Below are 23,958 nucleotides of genomic sequence, written 5' to 3'. Positions count from 1 at the left end.
CGGGAAGAAATGCCCCATGTAAGTGATTTAACCTGCCACAAGGGGGCGACTCGGTGATTCTCTCGCTCCGAGTCCACCCGTGTGCCTATCCACATGTACTGTACTCTTTTTCCTCTTAATAAACACATAACTTGCTTCACTACTTTCCATCTTTGTGGAAATTCTTTTCTGCAAAGCCAAAGGGCTAGGGCCCTTGTCACTGACCACTGGTCTGATGGCTGGGATCTGGTGCTCTTACCACTGTGAGCCAGCCCAGTCTCTGGCCGGGAACTCAAGGCTGGCTCCAAGCCGTCGCAGGCCAAGGCTGCCCGAGATCAAAGTGACCTTCTAGAAGTCGCACCCCAAGTTAGGGGCAGAGATGAAACCTGTCCCCGGACTCCCCTGTCCACCATCACGACTGCTCCTGCTTCTAAGAACACCGACAACGGCAGTGGCAAAGCGGGCATCGCAGAGCGCCGAGGACCCACTTTACGGTACGTGCCTCGCTTGTCCTTTGCGAGACCCTTCAGGAGGGGTCTGCCCTGTCACTGCTCAGTCCCTGTTCTGCAGCAAGAGCTGAAGCCCAAAGATTAACCGGCCTGCCAAAGGTCACACAGCCAGGAACCGGCGGGGCCAGATTGAGAGTCCAGGTCTGATTCTCAAACCACCGGGCTGAACCAACTGCGGTCTCCTGTGAGCCATGTCGCCCTCCAGGACGTTGGAGAGGCGTGTAAAGTGCCTAAGAAGCACTTAGGAAGCCTCGGCTGTCCTGAAGTAGTAATAACACGGTAGCTTTGTGTACACAGCGCTCAGAGGGGTTAGGAATTGGCTGCACCATTACTGCGCTGATGGTCCTAAAGCTCTAATGCATCCACTGCCCTGAGTGGTTAAAACAGTTTCTGGAGCAGCTTCCCTCCCGAAATCCTCTAACTTTTGGGAGTAAAACCTTTCCTGACAATCTGTGAAGCTGCCACAGCTCCCCTTCACTCCCCCGCTCTAAGCGCTTACGACGCATGTGCTGACTCCAGGCCACAGAAGGAAGAGGTGGTCGCCGCAGAGCATCTGAAACCAAAAAACCTCACTGCAAACATCTCAATCTTGTAAAACAGCCCAAGTGTCCATTTGATGCGTTGTGTGTAATTGCATATTTAGATTTACAAAAACTGCCAGACTGTTCCTATACTGAGTGGCTGTACCATTTTACATCCCCACCCGCTATGTATGGATGAGTGATGGATGTGCCCCCCCTCTGCCCCACCAAGTGCTTTGATCAATCTGAGGAAGTTCAAAGTTCCCCTCTCTGTGACAGCTGTTGTCTGGCTCCCTGTGCCTCCTCTGCCCGACCGGGGCCTGCTTCACCCACACCCCACTCTCCTGACGGACCTTCCTGCTTACTTGACCCAGGCCCCAGCTAGTGACTGCTCTTATCAAAGCGGTGGTGAGGGGCCTGCCCCTCTAACTAGTTTTCGTGGTAACTAATGAGCCCACCTGGCCTCACTTCCCCTATAACTGGTAATCTCCTCCCCCGGGAGCAAAGCCTGCCCGCAGGTACTGTCCTGCCAACACGGCGGGCTGTCAGCCCAGGACCTCGCCTCCGACACGTAAGCTCCCCCGTCCATTACACCGTTGGTTGTCTCTGTTGCTGACTGCAGGCTCTTCCCCTGCTCTCAAAGCTGGGTGATAAAGGCCAGGTAGCCTCTTGTGTGCAGCCCAACAACCAGTGGACCAGCCAGGAGACCAAGGAAAATCCCGTGAACGCAGAGATGTCGGGAAATTCAGGATGGGGAACAGGAAGCCGCAGGGGCTGTCCACTAGCAGGCAGGGCCCAGAAGTTGCGAGTGTGAGCCTGGGCGGCTCTCCACTAACACGTGGGGCCCACAGGTTTCCAGGGGTGATCTTGAAAATGTGTGTGTGTTGCGGGTAGAAAGCCCAAGGTGGCTGCTCACAGGATGCTGGGCTTTGTGGTGACTGTCCTTGATAACAGTGGCTGCCAAGACGTCTTGCAAACAACGGCCTCTAACATCTCTGCTACTGTATCAGAGTGAGCCTTCTGTAACTGACTAGCTAGCTTTCTAGAAGGAATTGGGATTTCTCTTGTGCCTTTGAGATTAAATGAACTACCTGGTCTCTATGCAAATTTAATCTTGCATGATCTCTAAGAGTAAAGAAGAAAAGAGCTTTTAGGTAAACTCTTAATAATTTTAGGTAATCCCTAGAAGTAATTATGTTTTGGGAATGCCTATCTAAAATAGTCTCTCTTAGATTTTGATAACTTGAAACTAAATTTGAAAGTGTAATAGGGAAGAACCTTTTGTATTCTCTTCCAAAGGGAAAGTGAAAGTGGCTCAGTCCTGTCCGACTCTTTGAGACGCAGGCCAGATTCTCCAGGCAAAAACACTGGAGTGGGTAGCCTTTCCCTTCTCCAGGTGATCTTCCCAACCTAGAAATTGAACCGGGGTCTCCTGCATTGCATTCATCTCTAAAGGTATGTTGCCTATAAGCTTAAATTATACATAATGGTCATCTCTGGGAACCCTGCTTCCCAGGGAATGAGCATTAAGCTAAAATACCTGTGTTTATCTCACAGGAAACCTCGCAACTAGGCCCACTTGTGAATGGCTGCAGAAGGAGGAAATTCACGACCTGTCCAGAGGCTGATGGGAACCAGGAAGTGTTTGACTTTACTCCCTCCCCTTTTAGCACAGAAGGAGCCTGAATCTAACTCAGGCAAGACGGTTCTTTGGGGCACAGGCTGACCATCTTCTCAGTCTGCTGGCTTTCTGAATGAAGTCATTATTCCTTGCCCCAACAACTTGTTTCTAGATTACCAGCCTGCCATGTGGTGAGCGGTATGAGCTTGGACTCGGTGACACAAGAAGAGAATTCATGGGCCATTTCAAACAGGACAAAATGCTGGGATATTAGTTTCTGGGTGTAGGTCTAAGTTTATCTACTTTTGCCTGCTCAGGAGAGGAAGAGTAAAGCATTGCATTTTCCACTTGGAAATGCACAATTTCTTGCTTCTTGGATTTTGCCAGACGTTAAGGTTTTCAAGGGTTAAGATTATAATCAGTTATAATTTTTGCACCCATGTTTCTTTATTGGTTATATCGTGACCAGGTGTTTAACTGTGCCTTTTTAAGTTTTTTTTGTCATTTATAGACAGTTTTTGTTTTCTTCTGATTCTTTTGCAAAAGTGCTTCATCTTCAAGAAGATTCATAGGAAGGATGTTTTAACAAGTACAGATCTCTGGTAAACTTCAGATCATACTGCTGACCTAGGTAAGTAGAATTCTAATGGAAAACCCAATGGCTTCATAAAAAGTTAACAAAAGGATTGGTTACTGAGAGAACTGGTGAATGTGGTTATAATGTTCATGGGTTTTGTCGGAATGTTACTGGTTTTCATCTGTGTTTTTATGGGGAAGCCCTTCCCCTCAGGTTAGTTATGACTTACAGCAATTTGATAAACTACATGTGGATTGAACTGAAGCATTTTTATTTTCTCTCTGTCTGGTCTCCAGAAACTGAGACTCGTGGGTTCTGAGCCACCTTAGCAGGGAATGGGAAAGACTGTCTCCCGTCTTGTGCAGGAATCTGATTATTTTGGGGACCTCTAAAAGAGAGAAATCCAGAGGTGGGGCCTGGTGACTGGCCTTTGGCATGGCTTTCCTGACTTGGAGAGGCGTTTTGGGAATCCAGTCTGCCACTCCTTCTGAGGAGCTCCATCACAGCCAATTTGGAGGAGCCCGGTCCCACCACTTCATGGGAAATAGATGGGGAAACAGTGGAAACAGTGTCAGACTTTATTTTTCTGGGCTCCAAAATCACTACAGATGGTGACTGCAGCCATGAAATTAAAAGACGCTTACTCCTTGGAAGGAAAGTTATGACCAACCTAGATAGCATATTCAAAAGCAGAGACATTACTTTGCCAACAAAGGTCCATCTAGTCAAGGCTATGGTTTTTCCTGTGGTCATGTATGGATGTGAGAGTTGGACTGTGAAGAAGGCTGAGCGCCAAAGAATTGATGCTTTTGAACTGTGGTGTTGGAGAAGACTCTTGAGAGTCCGTTGGACTGCAAGGAGATCCAACCAGTCCATTCTGAAGGAGATCAGCCCTGGGATTTCTTTGGAAGGAATGATGCTAAAGCTGAAACTCCAATACTTTGGCCACCTCATGTGAAAAGTTGATTCATTGGAAAAGACTCTGATGCTGGGAGGGATTGGGGGCAGGAGGAGAAGGGGACGACAGAGGATGAGATGGCTGGATGGCATCACTGACTCGATGGACGTGAGTCTGAGTGAACTCTGGAAGTTGGTGCTGGACAGGGAGGCCTGGCGTGCTGCAATTCATGGGGTCGCAAAGAGTCAGACATGACTGAGCGACTGATCTGATCTGATCTTATGACCAATCAACCAGACTTTTTTGACAAACAAATTAATCTTGCTTTGGCTGTGTTTGGTGGAGGTGCATGTAGTTTTATAACAGTATTATGTTTCAGTGGATGTTAAACTCTAGCTTTGTTCATTGAGGTCTGTATTTATGAAAGTTGCTGTGTTAGCCATACTTTGGCCTAGATGTGCTGGTCGGAAAGAAAATTATCTAGTGAAACTGTCGGTATAACTACTCATGAAGTGTGACACTGCTTGCTTTAAGTCTGCTGCTAAAAGCAAACGTATGGCGCTTGTGTGACAATGGGCACAAGGATCAAATGCACAGCCTATAAAGTGCTTCCTCATTAACAAACCCTGAGATTTGATTCGTTTTCTCTCAACGTGAAGGACTAAGCAAACTATAACGAAGGCCTAGCAATCAGGGGACGTGGCAGAACCTGGGGCAGTGGAGCTAAAGGTGGAGGACATGGCCTTTGAGGACATGCGTGCACCGGCCAGAACCAGCGAGGTCCCGGGCGGCAGAAGACCCTACCTCCAGTAGACCCGCAGCCTCATCACAGGCTCCTTGTAACGCACGAGCATCTAAATGCCACACCCACCAGTGCCATGGCACCTCCAGGCCAAACATAAGAGGCCCCCAAACCGGTGATGGCCCAGTTTCTGGAAATCCCCTCCCTTTCCCCAAAACAGTGAGGACAGCCCTCCCACTCATCAGCCTAAGAAGTTACCCAGTCTGTGAAAACTGATCGCCCCAGAGCTTGCCCTCTGAGGTGGCCCATGCTCAGCCTGCAGACTTCTTCTCCCTTGAGTGCTCTTGCGGTCTGAGATGACCCCTGCCCTGGGGCCGCCCTCACCCTCTGAGATGGCCCACGTTCTGTCTGTGGAATATGTCTCTCTCTAAAGAAATCCATACCTTACTTATCACTTTCTCCCTCAGTTCTTTCTGTGATGAGACAGAAAGAGCCTGAGCTTCACCGAGTCCCGAGACCAGGCGTGTCACCTCAATTCAGAGAGTGGGTTCACGTCCAATCACAGTCTGGGCTGAGCAGTGTAGGTGGGAGCCAGCACCCAGCAACGAGGGACAGGTATTTTAATCATCAGTGCTTTCTATTGAAAAGTTTGCGATCAGAAGGGGAAATGATGGGAAAACCCATGTATTCAGGTATGGGGAGGTCATTCTGGCTTATCCATGGCTTAAATTTTAGTGAGTGGAGCGGCCTGCTTTGTGGTCCTTCAGATGTGCAGTGTACATCTGCTTTGGCCACTGAGAAAGGGAATACATTTAAGTCAAGATGGAGTAGCTGTGATTCAGACATCCAAGGTAAAACTGGTGGCCACTGTGTATGTGATTTTGGACACGTCCTTGTATTACTGAAAACGGGAGTCTTCTAAATTGTACTGCAGACCAGGACAGAAGCCAGTGGTGGGTGTGCCATTCTCTCTGAATGCTTGTATTTTGCCCAGTTGTCACCATCTCCCGTGACGGCCAGTCAGGTGTCTCCCCTCGCGTCCCTAGTCCGAGGGAGGAGACCTATCTGAGCACCAGCGTCGGCTTCACTGCGAGATGAGCACAGCTGCTGCGTCCACAGTGAGATGCTGCCGTCCTCCTCCGGGTTTCCTCCCCAGCAGCTTCCTCTGGCTACTGTGACTACGGGGGGACTACTGCCCAGGGAAGGAAAGGCTTGCCTCATCTTCCCATCCTATCTCCTGGACGTGCTCAAACTCATGTCCATCGAGTTGGGGATGCTATTCAACCATCTCATCCTCTGCTGCCCCCGTCTCCTCCTGCCTTTTATCTTTTCCCAGCATCAGGGTCTTTTCCAATGAGTTGGCTCTTCCCATCAGGTGGCCAGAGTATTGGAGCTCCAGCATCAGCTGACTCTTGACTCGGCCAATGGAATGTTTCTTTTAGAGCCAGGGTCCGCCCTTCCCCGTGGGGGTGGCCTGGCTGTATTTGTGGTATCCTGGTCGCGCCTTCCCCAGGGATAAGGTGGAAGAGGGGCAGACCAAGATTGTAAGGGTGGTTCAGGGTACGGAGCAGGGGGCGTATGTGGTCAGGTCACTCAGATGACTGTTCCCTGGCTCCCTGTACCTCCTCTGCCCGACCGGGGCCTGCTTCACCCACACCTTGCTCCCCTGACTGACCTTCCTGCTTACTTGATCCAGGCCCCAGCTAGTGACTGTTCTTAGCACAAGGCGGGTGAGGGGCCTGCCCTCTACCAGGTTCCCTGGCAATTACTGAGCCCACCTGACATCAGTTCCCCTAGGACTGGTAACCTCCCCTTTCCCCTTGCAGTGATGACACCTGCCGCATCCTGCCTGCCATCAGCCACACAGTGGGGTGTCACCCCAGGACTTTGCTTCAGACAGGTAGGCTCCCCTATTCATTCTGCCACGGGGGCTCTGTTGCTGACTCTGGGCTCTCTCTTGGGTCTTAAGCTGGCCCAGTGCAGGCCTCGTAGGCCTGTGGGGTGCGGCCCAACACCCTCTATTCCTAGTTGGCTGACAGTTTTTACCAGAGATAGGAGTTGGATTCTGCCAAGCCTTCTTTCTGCATAGTTTGATTTTTTCTTCTTCTTTAGCTTATTGAGAAAGATGGACTACATAGACTGATTTTCAAATGTTAATACTTGGAATAAATCCTAGTCATGATATATAATTTTTTATACATTACTTGAATTGATTTGCTAATATTTTAGTGAAGAATTTTTATGACTAAATGTATTAAAGATTGGTATACAGTGTTATTTTCTTTTAAATACTGTATTTGATGTTGGTATCAAAGTAATACTATCCTCATAAAAAGAACTGGGTTTTTCTTTAATGTTCCATCATATATGGTTTTCTGTTGTTTTACTTTCAGCCCACCCCTGTCATTGCATTTAAAGTCACTTTCTTGTAGCCAGCACAGTTGGATCCTGTTTCTATTATTCACTCTACAGATCTACATCTTAGATCGTGTGTGCGTCCTAAGTCGCTTCAGTCATGTTTGACTCTTTGCAACCCTATGGACTATAGCTGGCCAGGCTCCTCTGTCCATGGGATTCTCCAGGCAAGAATACTGAGTGGGCTGCCACTCCTTCTCCAGGGGATCTTCCTGGCCCAGGGATCGAACCTGCATCTTTCAAGTCTCCTGCATTGGCAGGCAGGTTCTTTACCACCTGGGAAGCCATGTCTTAGATCACTTACATTTAATATAATTATTGATACATTAGGGCTTAAATTTGCCATTTTATTTTTCTGTTTCTTTCATCTGTTACTCTATTTCACTTTTCTTATCTCCCTGTGGGTTATTGAAACATTTCTTAGGAATATAGTGATTTATTTCTAGTGTTTTTCAGTATCCTGAATGGTTTCCTTACAGGCTGATGTAGGTACTATATGCATATATAAGACTTACCACTCTCAAGTTTAGAAAACTTACTTCCATTTAGATCCCTTTACCTTCCCCACTTTTAAAGACAAGTTGTTTGAACTATTTCCCCTGCATATACTGAGCACCATTTCAGACGATGCTATAGTGTCTGCTTCAACCATCAAGTACGATTTAAGACAGCCAAGAGAAGCAGAATAGTCTATCAAATTCCCTCCTTTTTCTATGCACTCCAGTGTTCCTTCCTTTCTGAAGTTCTAAGCTTGCTTTCTGTCATATTCTGTTTAGAGAATTGCCTTTAGCTGCACTTCTATCAACAAATTATCTTAGTTTTTCATCACCTGAGTATGTCTTGATTTCCCTTTCTTCTGACGGATGTTTCCACCAGACACAAAATCTCCTGTTGACAGTTCTTTTCTTTCAGTACTTAAAAATGTTAGGCCAATTCCTTCAACACCCCACAGTTTCAGATGACTGCTGTCATTCGAATGCATGCTCCCCTGTAAGTAATGTGTCATTTCTGACTACTTTCAAGACCTTTTCTTTAGTGTTCAGAAGTTTAATTACGACATGTCCAAGTGTGCTTTTCTTTGCATTTATCTGATTTGGGGTTTACTCAGTTTTTTAGGTTGATGTTTTCGGCCCAATTTGGGATGTTTTCAGACATGATGTTTTCCAACCCTTTTCAGCCCCACCTTCATTCTCCTCTCCTCCTGAGCCTTGACGATATGACTGTTGGCTCCTGTCCCTGCTTACAGGTGCCTGTGGCTCTCTGCTCCTCCCCACTGCCCCACCCCATTCTACAAGCTCACTGACTCAGTCCTGCCCTCTCTGTTGCCACCGAGTCCACCCAGTGCGTTATTTGTTTGGTCGTCATTTCTCTGTTCTTTCATTTCCACTTTGGTCCTTGGCTTTTGTTTCAACTTACTTGCTAAGCTTTCGTAGTTTTCTATCTTATTCCATTTATTTGAGGAGAGTTAATAACTCCTTGTTAAAGTACTTCTGTGACTGGCCCCTTTACAATCTTTACAGGTAATTCCAAAATCTGATTTATCTCTGGGTTCGTGTCTCCTGACTTTTCTCACTCAAGTTGTGATTTTCCTGGTTCTTAGTACGATAAGTCATCTTAAATTATGTCCTAGACACTTTGGATAGTACATAAGACTTTGCATCCCACGTAATTTTCATTTTAGCAGGCAGTTCCATGACTGACACATACATTTGGCTTTGCACTGCTGCCCCCAACTCTACTCTGGCAAAGGCGGTGGGGCAGGGGGGCGCTCTGACTCCCACGAGCTCTTTTCCTGAGTGAGAGTGAAGGTCAGCTCCACTGTGTGCCCCCTCCCACAGCCTCCAGGAGCGGGAGGTGGGGGCGACTGCTTTGTTTCTGCAGGATGGGCTGAAGCTCCCCTCCTTCAGGGCCCAGATGGAACAAGTGCTGAGGGTGCCCGGGCCCACCCCTACTGGCTCCTTAGGGTCTCGTGGCTGCTGAGTTAAGGGCACTCTGGGCTCCGGGATGGACAGCACTCCGGTGGGGAAGGCTCAGAACACCACTTGTGTCTTCTGGGTGGAGGATGGAGGATCAGCTCCCACTCAGTCCTGCCAACACCACCCAACACGCAGACGTGAGCAGAAGCCTGCTTGGGTGGGGTGGGGCTTGAGCTGAAACATCAACTTTCCCAGGAAGAGGAGCTGGTGGAGGGAACATTTTTCCTGTTGCTGTCTGGCTAGAGTAGAGGAGGGTTACCACAAGGCTAACACTTGTGGAGACTCCTCCCAGTCCTCTGGGGACAAGGAACAGTCTTCCTCAGGGGTGGGGGGGGGGGTGTGTCTGTGCGCGTGTGTGTGTTGCTGGCTCAGGCAAGAGTTTCTGCAGCTCCTCATCCGGGACACACGGTGACAATGAGGAAGCTTGGGGAGCTCACCAGCCCTGGATCCTTAAGCGCCCAGTCCCCAGCAGGGCTGGCCGCTCTCCCACCCTCAGACGCCCTGGGTGCCTTTGCAGTGCCACGGGCGGGGAGCTTCAGTTCTGAGGGGAGGGCCTGGGAGTGGGGGCGCTCCTCCATCTTGGCGGAGCCTGAGGTCAGTGAATACTCCCTGGATTGCTACTGTGAGCAGGCACAGGCGGGTTTCCTGTCCCCACCAAGCCCCCTGAATTGCAATGAACAGACGACACGGAAATCACGATGACTGTTTATGATGAGCACTCCTTTAGGGCATGTCAAAGTCCACCTAACTCTCCACAGAAATCCTATCTGATTCTTCTAGCCTGACACTTTTTAACTGAGCTCAAAGGCACACTGCTCTTAAAAATAAGAGCGCAAACAATCATTTGTTTATGAGCAGGTATCTGGCCAGTGCAGAGCGTGGGCTGGGCCTGTTGCAGGTCTTAGGAAAGCACAGGGAACAGAACAAGGAGCAGCCTCGCCCTCACACGGCTCACGTGCTACTGGGGGAGGCAACTCAACCTCCACCAGCAGCAGGCGGAGGAAGCCTGAAAACCTGCGGCCCTTCGCTCGCTCAGCCGCTCAGTGTCAGTCCCTGCCAGCTAGCACCGGCCTGAGGCGGGCTGCTCTCATCCTCAGGTTTGCCGCTAGGTCTAGACAGGTCCCGGACGCCTGGTTCCGGGTCGTCTTCCGCTGCGGAAAGAGAGCGGGCTGCAGTGCAGCGGGCAGCGCTGAGGAGCTGAGGACTCGGGGGAGGAGACAGGCGCAGAGGCCAGGGCGGTCGCTGATGCTGGAGGCGAGAGCGTGCAGTGTGCACAGGGTCAGGGCGCTCGCTGCAGCAGGCGCGTGAACGCTGGCCCTCACGGCCCAGAGCACACACGTGCCTTGGCGGGAGCACTGCCCTCGCTTCTGTTTCCAATCTCAGTACAACCGTGCGTGATTTATGGCCGCTTCATCATGAAGAAGCCTCCTCCCCTCTGGACATGCTAATTTACAAATCACAGAAACTGCTGCTTTCATGAGAAGCGGTTGCGGCACTGTTGAAAAAGTATGAGAATCATGACAAGGTTTGTGTTCCGGCTCTGCTGTTCAGTGGGCCCTGGGGCAGGATCCTTCCTTTCTGGTGACTCAATTATGGCACCTGGGAGGCGAGGACCATCCTATCTACCTGGTCTGTCATCGCATGGAGCTGTAGTGAAAGCTGCAGCAGGTCTATGAATTTTGTTTAGTAATTTTTAGCATCGTAATCTTCAAGTGATCTGACAGGCAGGTCCTCTAAAATTCTACTAATCAAACGATTACCTTAACTGCTCTAAGGCTATTTACAGTCTGTTCTTACCCCATTTAGTCTGTCATAGTCTCACCAGCAGAGATGTGAACACGTTTGATGGCGCAAGGCTCCCAGTGTCCACACTTGTGGTATTAGGTAATATACAGTGTGTGGACTGCTACACTTCCTAAAAGGAAATATTTAAAACTCTGAATTCCAAAATACATCTGGTCTCCAGGGGTTCAGAAAAAAGCCTGTGGACCTCAAGTGAAGGGAGGAAAGATGTCTTTGGGACATAACGCCCATGACTTTGACTTATTCATTCAACAAACCATCTGCTATGTTTGCCACGTCTTAGGCTCTGACCACAGAGTCGCCAAGAGAGGGACACGACTGAGCGACTGTACTGACAGGCTCTGTTACAGATACTGTGGGTGCAGCATAGAAAAAGCAAAACAGTATTTTCAGATATCATTATTCTAACGATAAAAGTCATACCTAGACATTATGAATAAGTAAAATATGTTAAGTCATTAAAGGAAAAACTGGACAACTAGACAAATGCTTTGAAAAATAGGCATTTCCTCATGAATCTGAGAACATGCCTACCTTTTTGACTCAGCCATTCCTTGGCAAAACCCAACAGTCATGTGTGCAGGAATACCAGGGAATATGTATAAGGATGGCTTATAATAGTCTAAAAAGGAGACAATTTAAAAATCTATTACTACTAAAATGGATAAACAGACCGTGCTGTGTGCAGACAATGGAAAATTAGAAGGTAATGAAAATGAACATTTACTTTCTAGAACAAGCATGAATTTCATAATATGTTGTGTGAAAGAGGTCAGAACACAAAAAGAATAAGATTTCATTTAGTCTAAAGCCTAAATTATTGTACTTGGGGGTACACCTATTAACGATATTAATTATTACAAATTAGAAAGAATCACAAACTGGCTTACATACTTATGAGTCAGGATAGCTGCTCCCTTTAAGAGAAGAGAACGGGTAGGATGGGCGACAGGCAAAGCTAAGCTTCTCAGAGGCCGCCATGTATTTGCTGGCATTGTTCCTGCAGGGATTCCCCCTGCAGGAGTAACAGTCAGCTCCACAGCTCTGTTCTGAAGCCGGTGTGAGATTGTAAATAATAACAGATTCATGGGAAGATGCACATACAGGAAAGCCTCTGGCCCGCTTCACCCAGTCTCCCCCACAGGCAGTCTTATATAATTATCGCGCGATTTCAAAACCAGAGTAGCCACTGGCACAGCCTGTAGACTGTATCTAGACTTTCCAGGTTTTACGAAAGCTTAGCGTGCATACATCACTTGTGTCACCACCACCAAGACACACAGCGGTTCCATCACCATGGAGGCCCTTGTGCTAACCTTCCACATGCACACCCACCCCTCGGCCCTCCAAACTCTCCTGGAGCTGCAACTCCAGACGACTACTGGCTTTCTCCGTCTCCACAGCTGTGCCATGTTGGAAACGTCACAGAAACGAAACCATACAGTACAGAACCTTTGGAGACTGGATATGTTTCACTCGGCATAATGTCCTTGAGATCCACTCAGGTTGCTGCCTGTATACATAGCTCATTCCTTTCCTTTTCATTGCTGAGTTATATTCCACGGTTATGGTGGACCACAGTTGCTTTAATCATTCACCTCCTGAAGGACAACTCATTTTGATTCTGACTTTTGGCTGATTACAAAGAAGTGTCTACAACTTGGCTATTACAAATAAAGCTGCAGTTTCTGTTTGTATACACATTTTTGCTTGAACACAGGCATTCAGTTCTCCAGAGTAAGTGCCCAAGTGCCTGTGATAAGTTTGTTTTTTCTGTTTTTTTTTTTTTTTTTTTTCTGAGTGGCTGTGTCAGTTTACACATCTCCCAGCAACACAAGTGATTCAGCTTCACATCTTGACAGCGCTTGGTATTGTCACTACTTTTAATTTTAGCTGTTCTGAAAGGTGTATAATGAAATCTCATTGTGGTTTGAATTAGCATTTTCCTAATGGCTAATGATGTTACCAACATCCACTGGATCATGGAAAAAGCAAGAGAGTTCCAGAAAAACATCTATTTCTGCTTTATTGACTATGCCAAAGCCTTTGACTGTGTGGATTACAATAAACTGTGGAAAATTCTGAAAGAGATGGGAATACCAGACCACCTGACCTGCCTCTTGAGAAACCTATATGCAGGTCAAGAAGCAACAGTTAGAACTGGACGTAGAACAACAGCATGGTTCCAAATAGGAAAAGGAGTCCATCAAGGCTGTATATTGTCACCCTGCTTATTTAACTTCTATGCAGAGTACATCATGAGAAACGCTGGGCTGGAAGAAGCACAAGCTGGAATCAAGATTGCCGGGAGAAATATCAATAACCTCAGATATGCAGATGACACCACTCTTATGGCAGAAAGTGAAGAGGAACTAAAAAGCCTCTTGATGAAAGTGGAAGAGGAGAGTGAAAAAGTTGGCTGAAAGCTCAACATTCAGAAAACTAAGATCATGGCATCTGGTCCCATCACTTCATGGGAAATAGATGGATAAACAGTGGAAACAGTGTCAGACTTTATTTTTTGGGGGGCTCCAAAATCACTGCAGATGCTGATTGCAGCCATGAAATTAAAAGACACTTACTTCTTGGAAGGAAAGTTATGACTAACCTAGATAGCATATTCAAAAGCAGAGACATTACTTTGCCAACAAAGGTCCATCTAGTCAAGGCTATGGTTTTTCCAGTGGTCATGTATGGATGTGAGAGTTGGACTGTGAGGAAAGCTGAGCGCCGAAGAATTGATGCTTTTGAACTGTGGTGTTGGAGAAGACTCTTGAGAGTCCCTTGGACTGCAAGGAGATCCAACCAGTCCATTCTGAAGGAGATCAGTCCTGGGTGTTCTTTGGAAGGACTGATGCTGAAGCTGAAACTCCAATACTTTGGCCACCTCATGTGAAGAGTTGACTCATTGGAAAAGACCCTGATGCTTGGAGGCATTGGGGGCAGGAGGAGAAGGGGACAACAGAGGATGAGATGGCTGGATGGCATCAACGACTCGATGGACATGAGTTTGAGTGAACTCCAGGAGTTGGTGATGGACAGGGAGGCCTGGCATGCTGTGATTCATGGGGTCGCAAAGAGTTGGACACGACTGAGCAACTGAACTGAACTGAATGGTGTTGACAATATTTTTATAGGCTTATTTGACGTCTGTGTATCCTCTATGGTGAAATGCCTATTCATTTCCTTGACTCATTTCATATCTGGATTTTTTTTAACTGTTATTTTGAAAATTCTGTATATATTCCAGATACAAGCCCTTCAAAAGGTATGTGATTTACAAATATTAATGCTTTTTTGCCAGTCTGTAGATTATCTTTTCATCTTCTTCACAACATCATTCACATTGCAAACTTTTCAATTTCGATGAAACCCAATTTCTTTTTTTTTTTTATCTATGAGTCATGCCTTTATCTAAGAATTCTTCACTACTGGCATGCTTTCAGTTTTTGTTGTTGTTCTGGTGTGAAGTTCAAGTTGAAGTTCATTCTTTTTGCCTACAGACATCCAGTTGGTCAAGCACTATTTGTTGAAAAGATTATTCTTTCTCCACTGAATTGTTTTCTTTAGAATTGCTATTCTGTATGTATTTAATGGGCTTCCCTGGTGGCTCAGATGGTAAAGAATCTGCCTGCTAATACAGGAGAAACAAGTTCAATCCCTGGGTCATGAAGATCCCCTGGTGGAGGAAATGGCAACCCGCTGCACTATCCTTGCCTGAGAAATCTCATGGACAGAGGAGCCCATGGGGTCACGGAAGAGTCAAACGAGATTGAGCACACGTGCACGCGTGCATTTAATAGCATTAAGTACATTAACAACCGTTAGCATTGTTACAACGTTGTACAACCATCACCACTATTTCTTTCTCAAATAAAACCAACATTTACGTTTTCCTCCCTTAAAGCGAAAACTATTGTCCACATGTAAAGTGGTGACTAAGCCAGCGGCAGGGAAAGTGGGCCTGAAGAGAAGCTCTGTGTTGACAACAGACCCTTGGCTTTGCACAGCAAGAGAGGACCACCTTGATGTATTAGGAAAATATAATATTCAGAATCACATGAGACAGGAAGAAAAAACACAGAATACAACCACACACGGCATCTCACAACTGATGTGAATCAACTCAGACGGGAACATGCCAGCAGGACCGGGGTATGCCAGCATCTTCATTTTGGAATGTTTAAACATTTGCTTATAAATATATATATTTATATATATTTATGATTTTAAATATAAATTATGAGGCGTGTAAGACTCTCCTGTGAGCTTATGAGCACAAAGAGCCGCCACATGACAGATAGCACGTGACACCAGGGGAAGACCGAGGCTTCCTTCGGAGAACCAACGCGTTCCTCTCATCTTCCGGTCCAGCTCTCAGCTGCTTCCATGCAGTGAGTGAGCCTGTTGATTGCAAACCGCTCCCACGGGCTTTGCTACTGCGACGCTTCATTCTCATTTCACGCCTCCATTCTATCAAGTCTAGTCAATATCCTGTCCATAAGATGGTGTTTTGTAGATAAAAACAATCCCCTTTGGAACTTGTTTTCTGAAAAGCTTGGTGTGTCACTGAAATTTAGGGGCCACTGCCTTTTAGTTTGGTCAAATGCTAGAAAAAAAGTATCTCAGTCCTTTAAGTACTTATTTACTATCAGTAAAAGCAGCCTCAGAGTCAAAGGACATATAAAAAAAAAATTATCCTTTAAAAATGATGGGAAAATAAAGTAAATAAGAGGACATCATTTGGAATCCTTCAAAGAAATGTTTAAAGACGTCCCTAGAAAACGTGTTTAACTGTTTCAAGAGCTGGAAGCGAGTGCTCACCTGCACTCACTGCCCACAGGGAGGGCCGGGTCCTTGGCGCGGGGCCCGCGGGGGCGCCAGGGTGCTCTCTGAGCGAGCACTTTCTGACTGTTCTCACTTCTGCACATCGTCTTCTGCACCGAGGCAGTTCTGGAGCCTGTAAACGGGACTGCGTCTGGACCTACCCAGGCGCTGGTGTCAGCTCATCTCTCCTCTTCACCTGCATGTCCTGTCTCTTTTGATGATGCCTCAGTTTTTCTCCTCAAGAATTCCCCACTAGAAAGTTAACTCTAGATGGGGTTGTTCATGTTGGCCTATCTCTAATAAGGCCAAGAACCAGGAGGCTATTTCAAGGTTTCAAGGGCTGGGTGGAGTCAATGAGCCACTTTGTTCTCACAGAATCAGGTGTCCGTGACAGCCTCACATCGCGGAAACGGGACTGGTGTGTCAGCCACGCGATTCTTTAACTTTCTTATAATGTTAAACATACATTTATGTTAATACCAGCAGGTCCATTCTAGGAATTTAACTCAGTGAAAAAAAGATTATGTTCACATGAAAACCCATTTGTGAATGTTTCTAGTAGGTTTTTTCATAAATGGCCCAAACTGGAAATATCCCCAGTGTCTTTCAAGGAGTGAGCAGAATAATAAACTGAGGTGCAGCCACACAACGAGACATCCCTTGGGAATAAAAAGGACCCAGTTGCCGATGCGTGCAACCACGGAGATGACGGGCAAATGTGCGGTGCTAAATGGAAAGGTCAGTTAAAAGGGTGTTCACTGTAGGATTCTGTTTACATGCCATTCTTGGAAGATTCCAAACCATAGGAACAGAAGACAGGTCAGTGATTGCTAAGGACTGAGGAGTGTGGAAGGGCTGAACACAAAACAGGGACATTCGGGGCGACGACAGTGGTTTATGTCCCGGTTGTGGCGGGGGATCAGAAACCACATGTTTGTCCGAATTCACTGGACTGTACCCTAAAACAGGCGGACTTTATACCTTAATTTTAAAATGAAGGAAAAAAAGATACGAGCTCTGGGTAGGAAAGACTCAGGTAGGAAGGGGCTGGGAGGAAGACTTTCTTTTCCTGCTAGGTAACCATGCCACCTTGCCCTCGTAGCAGGAGGGCACAGATCTCCCGGGAGGGAAGCAGAGCCGCATCAAGGGGACCCGCTCAGAACCAGGAACTGCCGCCGAGGGCAGCTTTCCCGTCTCTCCCCACCCCGGCCTGCCCCAGGCCTCCGCCTCATGTCCTTTCTCCTCAGGCCCTGGCCCACACCGCCCTTCGCTGCCTCCTCCATGCACAGAGGCTCCTCGGTCATCCAGTAATTTCACAGGAGGATGTGCGGCTTTTTCCAAGAAACGACTCTACAGGCTTCCAGTGTCTGGGTTTCCTAGGACAGCTTTCTTTAAAGATTCTGATTAGCCAAGGGTCAGCGGTGGATTAATTTCTCCGTCACCTGCGATCTGAAATCAGCCATGCCCTGAGGAAGGAGCTGTGCAGTTCACACTTGGCCCCCTGGGTTCTGCCCTTTAGCAGGAAATGTGACCGTGAGACATCTTCCAAAGAAAAGGTTCATTATGTGTCACCAAACAGGATTTTTTTAAGTTATAGGTTTAATGGACCTCGAGACAGGGAAACCCAGACAGAGAAATGACATAATTAACCAAAGGTAAAGAACCGAGAAGCCACAAGATGTGTTTCAAAAATAGCAAGTGGCCTGTTCTGCCTAAAGCCACAAGACTTTTTGTAGTAGGATTAAGGAGAGAGAAGCCAGATGCACTCAACTCCAACAGACGTCTATGCTCAGGGGCAGGGGCTGGAGATATGGCGAGACATACCACAACCTGGAAAAGAAGGCTTCTTTCACAGTAACAGTGGTGCGAGTCGACCCAGCTGTACTCTGCTCTGATGGTAGGGAGAACAGGGTGGGTCAGCAGGTAGCCTGGAACAAAGCAGCTGAAAGAACAAAGACTTGGCTGTGTTTCTCAGCCCAGTTCAAGAAAGGAAGAGACTGACCTGGATGCATACAAAACCCCAGGCAGACTGCTGTAAAGACAAAGTGTCTAGCCTCACCATGGCTCAGAATAAATATCTGTTAAAATGGTCTAGCTCCTTCTGTCTGCACAGAAAACATTCTGTGACACCAACTTAGCTTCCTGGATCTTCTGGTCCTGCAAAGAGGGCGACCTGAAAAACAGATACGAATCTAATGGTCACGGGAGTGTGCTGCCCCCTTACTGGAGATGAGTGCTTGGCACATCCATCACTCAGTCCTCAGGGTCCTGACCAGTTCCAAGAATTCAGACCAAACAAACAGAAGCCAGCCTGGTGTGTGCGGAGCTGAGGACCTCATTCTGGATGTGGTGATGAGTCCCCATAGGAGCCAGCTGCTCTTACCTGATGAGGTGCTAACTCTTCTTGCTAAAACAACAGATTTTTTTTTGAGGAGTTTTGAATACCAAAAAAGACAAAAGTCAATCATATATGAAATAAGTGACATTCTGTTTTTTTTTTTTTTTTCTTTAGTTCAATATAGAATCACCAGAGTGACATATTGGGAAAATTTACCTGGTGAGGTGAACTGCCAGATAGAGGCAGGAGGTAACAGCCAGGCATCAGGTAATAAGAGCAGAAACAAAGGAGTGTCAACAAAAGAAAACGAAGAATATGCAGGATTTGTCTTCGCGCCACAGACAAAAATCAAGTCTGTAGGTTAGGGACCCCAGTGTAAAAGAGGAAACTGTAAGGGTCTCAGAACCTAGGAGAATATCATCTTGTTATACAACAAGAAAAGAGACCTTCCTCAGGCCAATAAAGGCATTAACCATAAAGGAAAATATGGTGAATGTAACCATTGTAAAAAATAAAAAAGTTCTTCTCCTCAATAGACACCATAAGGAGTGAAACGGCAACCTGCAGAGATGAGGAAAATACCACAGGCAAAGGATGTGCGCCCAGTGTCCATAAAGAACTCCTATGAATCAGTAAGGAAAACGGCCAACTCCAGAAGGAAAATGGGCAGAAGGTGTGAAGACTCAAACCGGTACCGCATGAGGGAGGAGATGCAACTGACAGACACACGTATAAGAACATACAACATACATGAACATGCCACTGCTAAGTCGCTTCAGTCGTGTCTGACTCTGTGCTCCCCGTCCCTGGGATTCTCCAGGCAAGAACACTGGAGTGGGTTGCCATTTCCTTCTCCAATGCATGAAAGTGAAAGTGAAGTTGCTCAGTCGTGTCCCGTGTCTGACTCTTCGCGACCCCATGGAACTGCAGCCTCCCAGGCTCCTCTGTCCATGGGAGTTTCCAGGCAAGAGTACTGGAGTGGGTAGTGTTGGGGAAATTAAAACCACTGGGATATGACTATACACCTGCTAGTGTGGCAAATGTTTAAAAATCTAAATATTGATGAAGAGTTGGAGCTTTTTCTTCCTTTATGAAGTTCAAAAACAGTTTGAAAAATACAGTGCAACTGAAGACAGGCACAGCCTATGACCCCACGCACCAGGAAGCACGTGCAAGGACACGGCGTCAGCGGGGGATGGCGTCCGAGACCCCCAGCGGCCCTGAAAGCTGGGAGACCACGTCCTGTGTGCACTATGTGGTCTCCTGTATAAAGATACCCACGTCAACATTCAGCCTACCAGTTAGCCACAGCAGGAGAGTAACAAAGTGACTGATAATGAAACAGATGTAACACTATACTGTGAGAGAACTTATATACGTGTGGTCTCCTTGAAATACCTCACTGTACAGTTCTCACCCCTCACCTCACGTGAGAAGGGAGGTGAACGGCAGCATAACCCAGCGTGAGGCTACCATCAGCCTTCTGACGGCACGTCAGGAAGAGGGCCATCTGCCTCAGTCATCTGAGACCCTGAACGGTGACAATGTCCACGACCGGATGTCAGGAGCAGACGATGCGGGTGCTGGGGCCTCACCGTGGTGGGACAGAGCAGCATGGTGAGAGACTGCATCAAGCAACTCTCAACAGCGCTCGATGTAAAACTCAAGCACTACTCACTTGTGGGCCTTTCCGTTTAATAGTTTGGGCCTCGGTGGGCAACTGAAACTATAGGAAGTGACACGCAGACAAGGGGGGACTGTGCACTCATAGCAGGGCCGCCCACTGCAGCCAGAACTGCAAACAAGACGAATGACTGTTAACCACAGGACGGTAATCCGTGGCATGGAAACCACAGGGCAACGAGCATGGGCGAGACACAGCTACAAAAGCACGAGTCTCAAAACATAACGCTGAACTGAGACAGCAACTCACAAGAGAGCATTCTATTTGACTCCATTTGTATAAATGCCTCTCCCCAACACCCCCGCCAAAGAAGCAAAAGATGGAAGCAGTGAAACTAAAGAGCAACAGGAACGCATTTCCACAGAGGTCAAGTCTTCTGAGGGGAAGGCGAGGGCACCCCACTCCAGCACTCTCGCCTGGAAAATCCCGTGGATGGAGGAGTCTGGTGGGCTGCAGTCCATGGGGTCGCTAAGAGTCAGACACGACTGAGCGACTTCACTTTCACTTTTCACTTTCCTGCATTGGAGAAGGAAATGGCATCCCACTCCAGTGTTCTTGCCTGGAGAATCCCAGGGACGGGGAGCCTGGTGGGCTGCCGTCTCTGGGGTCGCACAGAGCGGACACGACTGAAGCGCCTTAGCAGCAGCAGCTGTGGACACGACTGAAGCGCCTCAGCAGCAGCAGCTGTGGACACGACTGGAGCGCCTCAGCAGCAGCAGCAGCGAGTCTTCCGGGGTTGGAATGGAGGAGTGACTGGAAAGGGACCCACAGGAGGGTTACAGGTTGTGCTCAAAACTGGAATGACAGGTGGTCATGTGGGTGTTTGCTGAATATCATGTTTTACTTTGCACATTTATGTTTTGTGCACTTTCCCACATGTATGTATATTTCATAATTAAATATGGTGGTTATCAGTTAAAACAGGGACATTAATAGTACAGCTGGGCTGGGGAAGAAGGCAGATTTCAAAGGAACAAGATCAGGGTGACGATGGTTCATTCTGTAAAATGCTGGTCGATATTTAGACATGCTGAAGGAGAAACAAAGACAAAGATATGGGAGTTTTAGTAGAAAGTGTGCATTGTTAACTTTTTCTCTTAATTGTTGCATTGTGTTTATATTAATTCCACAGGGATGGTTTTCTAAAATAAATTAGCTTAGTTAAAATTAATCAGATAAGTGACACTTTACATATGTTGATTGTTAAAATCTCAATGCAACATGACTTTATATCTGAGCTGAAAACACAATAATGAGAGTATGAGATTGAAGCCTGGTGAGACATTAAGCCTTACACTTCTGTCACTCACACGCCCCTGCCCCAGGTTAGTGCAAGGCGTACGCCTGTCTCACTGTCAGCGACACTTCCATGCGCCTCTGTCTCTGGTGACCAGAATTACCAGCTCCTGCGAGGCAGCTATTTATAGATTTTCATTTAGCCTCAGTTTTTCAAAAGGCTAGCTTTAAAAAAATCATTCTAGGCCAAAATGTTGTTCTACATTTTACTTGTATAAAAAAGAAATAAGTGATGTTATCATTTTTAATAACAGAATAAATAGAAGCTGCAAAGTCCCAAAGATTAATTTTTTATAATAATATAGTTATAATAAAATTACATTTGAACAACTATATAAATTTCACGGATATATATTTCTCAAATGAGAATCTACCCATGGTTAGGTCAGAATAACCTGGCAGGGTATAGAGATACGCACAAGAAATTGCGTGTGTTGTAATTCATCGGGATTTTTATTTCTTGTATCATTTATTTCTCTTCTAGGAGCACATTATGAAAAAAAAATCTCTACCACACAATGTCCCAAACTACCAGAGCACCCATTTAACAAAGCACAAGTCCTTAAAGAGAAAAGTAAAGTGAAAACCCGCTTCAACTCCAAGTTTAAAGAGAGAGAGAGATGTGATCACGTGGCTCAGGACCATCGGGTAAGAGTGAGTGTGAGTATACCTCACCCTCTCATCCTGCAGGACCTGAGACAGGAGAGAATCAACCAGTTACCTCCCCACGGACAGGGTGAAACCACGCTGTCGCTCAGAGCCTTTTATCTCCATGAATGTACTTTAATAGGCAGGCAAGTATGGAAGGAAAATTAATATTAGTCATAAATCAACCAGTACACTCAAATTCAACTGCTTCCTGTGCGCCAGGCGCTGCGTTAGGGCCTGGGACACAGGCGACTGACACTGCGTCCATCCTCACGGAGCGCACAGGCTGTCGCTGCTGACGGGCCCAACCGCGAGGGAAACAGGACCACACAGACCTCGCCGCGCCTGGGCTCAGCCAAGCGGCCTGGGAAGTGTTCTCAGAGGAAGACGACATGCAAAGCCAAGAAGGGGTAACCAGTCGGCGGAATGGCCTTCCGGGCAATGGACTGCGCGTGTGAGGTCCTGCGAGGGAGGGCCCAGCGCAGGCGGGGCAGAGTCCACATGGCTGTCGCGCGGAGGGACGGGGCAGGCGGGCGGAGCCGGGGGCAGGCGGCCGCCCGCAGGGACGGCTCCAGCACAGGATTCGTCGTGAAAACCACGGAAATCACTCACGGAGGGCGCCCGCGGGACCTCGTGTGGCCTGCGGGGAGCGTCTGCCCTCCAGGGCAGAGGCTTACCGGGGAGGACGAAACTGGAACCCGGGACGTGGGTCAGGGTTCCTGCAGCGAGCCAAGTAGCGCGTGCCCGCGGCCTGACGGCGGTTGGTGCTGGGGAAGAAGGAGGACGTGATGACACCGGGGACTCACCGAGCGAGGCGAGGGAGGGGTCAGGAGACCGCGGGAGCTGTTCTAGGTTCTCGGCCCTTCACTAATGAAGCCAGCTGAGAAACTGCCTTCATCACTCCAGATCAATCCAAGTCTGCCGGTAGAGAGAGGAAAAACAACACGACACTCCCTATTTCAAACGTGAATAAACCGTTTACCACTTTTCTGACCCTGGGGGCCACTAGACAGACTGTAGACTGCCGAGGTGTTGGCGTCAGAGAAGGGCCTCTTCTCCACCGGTCGCCCTGGGTCCTGGAACAACCTCGGAGCACCACTTCCTGCTGCCCTTTGCTGTTGCCTTATTTCAGGGAGGAGAGGGGCAGGACAACTTATTATGGGATGTCAAGCACAAGCCAAGCTCCATTCATTCATTCGACCCACAAATATTCCTCAAATACCAGCACGTGTGGGGCACTGTGCTGTGTGCCAGTGGTGCGACGGTAAAGAAAAACCAGTCCCTCCCTCCCTCAGAGAATTCCACCCTAGCTGGACTTGAGGAAGTAGGGACTGGAACAAAAGTAACAGCAGAATTATTCACTATTTTAGGTGATGTACCCATTCAGATGACTTATCCATCGGGTCAAAGAGAGCGTGCAAAACTTGCTCAAGTGTTCCCCTAAGTAAGACTGCTAATCATAAAGTGTGGTGCCAAGGGGGTCGGACTTCGGGATAAGGAGAAGAGGCTGGAGCCTGGCAGGGGTGCACAGAAGGGGTGCCCACGGCCACAGGCCCACGACTACAGAGAACTCACATCTGGACCCCGCTTCACAGAGGAGGGGCCCAAGCACTGGTTCTCATGACTGAGTGAGAAAGCCCACTCTGTCTCAGAGAGGTATATCTTTCATCTATTTCTCTACTTTCATGTGAAGTCAACGATCTCCAAGTTAGTCAAAAGAACCTATCAAAGTTATAAAGATCTTAATCGTTCTATTGATATGGCTCATATCTATGCTTTCTGAAAATGACATACTGTCCTTTAAAGTCACTGCTATTTTTCAAACATGAAGTTATGTAAGTAACATTTTCTATTTCTTGGAGGCAGTGTTTCTTTGTCTGAGAGCCTAAACCAAGGTGCCAAGTTGTTAGAAGTCATGCAGACTTCATCTACATCCTCAAGTGTGCAAAAAAAAGTTTCCCTAGAGATTCAAGCATACCAGAAGCTAGATTATACCATTTCTATTTTTCAAATTTATAAGCACAACAGCAAAGGCATTAAGATGGCCAAAATAAAGTGTGCATGTGAGAAGAGAGCGCACGTATTACCCTTTCTCTCTGTACTTCGCCACGGCGTGACTGGAGC

The 23,958-nt window shown here is 47.4% G+C and overlaps 1 protein-coding gene and 1 long non-coding RNA gene across 10 annotated transcripts in view; one reads left to right on the top strand and one right to left on the bottom strand.

The window, feature by feature from the left end:
- SDK1 (sidekick cell adhesion molecule 1) overlaps positions 1-23,958 on the bottom strand; it is a 742,921-nt gene that overhangs the window by 389,869 nt on the left and 329,094 nt on the right. The window lies entirely within an intron of this gene.
- Positions 1,513-23,908, top strand: LOC147344710 (uncharacterized). Of its 6 annotated transcripts, none has more exons than XR_015155004.1 (5): positions 1,513-1,580; positions 2,309-2,464; positions 2,567-2,913; positions 3,177-3,261; positions 21,671-23,908. It is a non-coding gene; the product is annotated as an uncharacterized LOC147344710 (long non-coding RNA). The 6 variants fall into 6 exon arrangements; XR_015155006.1 differs by lacking the exon at positions 21,671-23,908 and adding an exon at positions 4,765-9,809; XR_015155002.1 differs by lacking the exon at positions 21,671-23,908 and adding an exon at positions 3,504-4,730.

The sequence above is a fragment of the Bos grunniens genome, chromosome 25 (genome assembly GCF_055505025.1).
Source record: "Bos grunniens cultivar Pamir isolate PY7600 chromosome 25, Bosgru_T2T1.0, whole genome shotgun sequence".
NCBI lineage: Eukaryota > Metazoa > Chordata > Mammalia > Artiodactyla > Bovidae > Bos > Bos grunniens.
The sequence above is the reverse complement of the archived record's forward strand: the minus strand, read 5'-3'. Positions and strand labels throughout refer to the sequence as shown.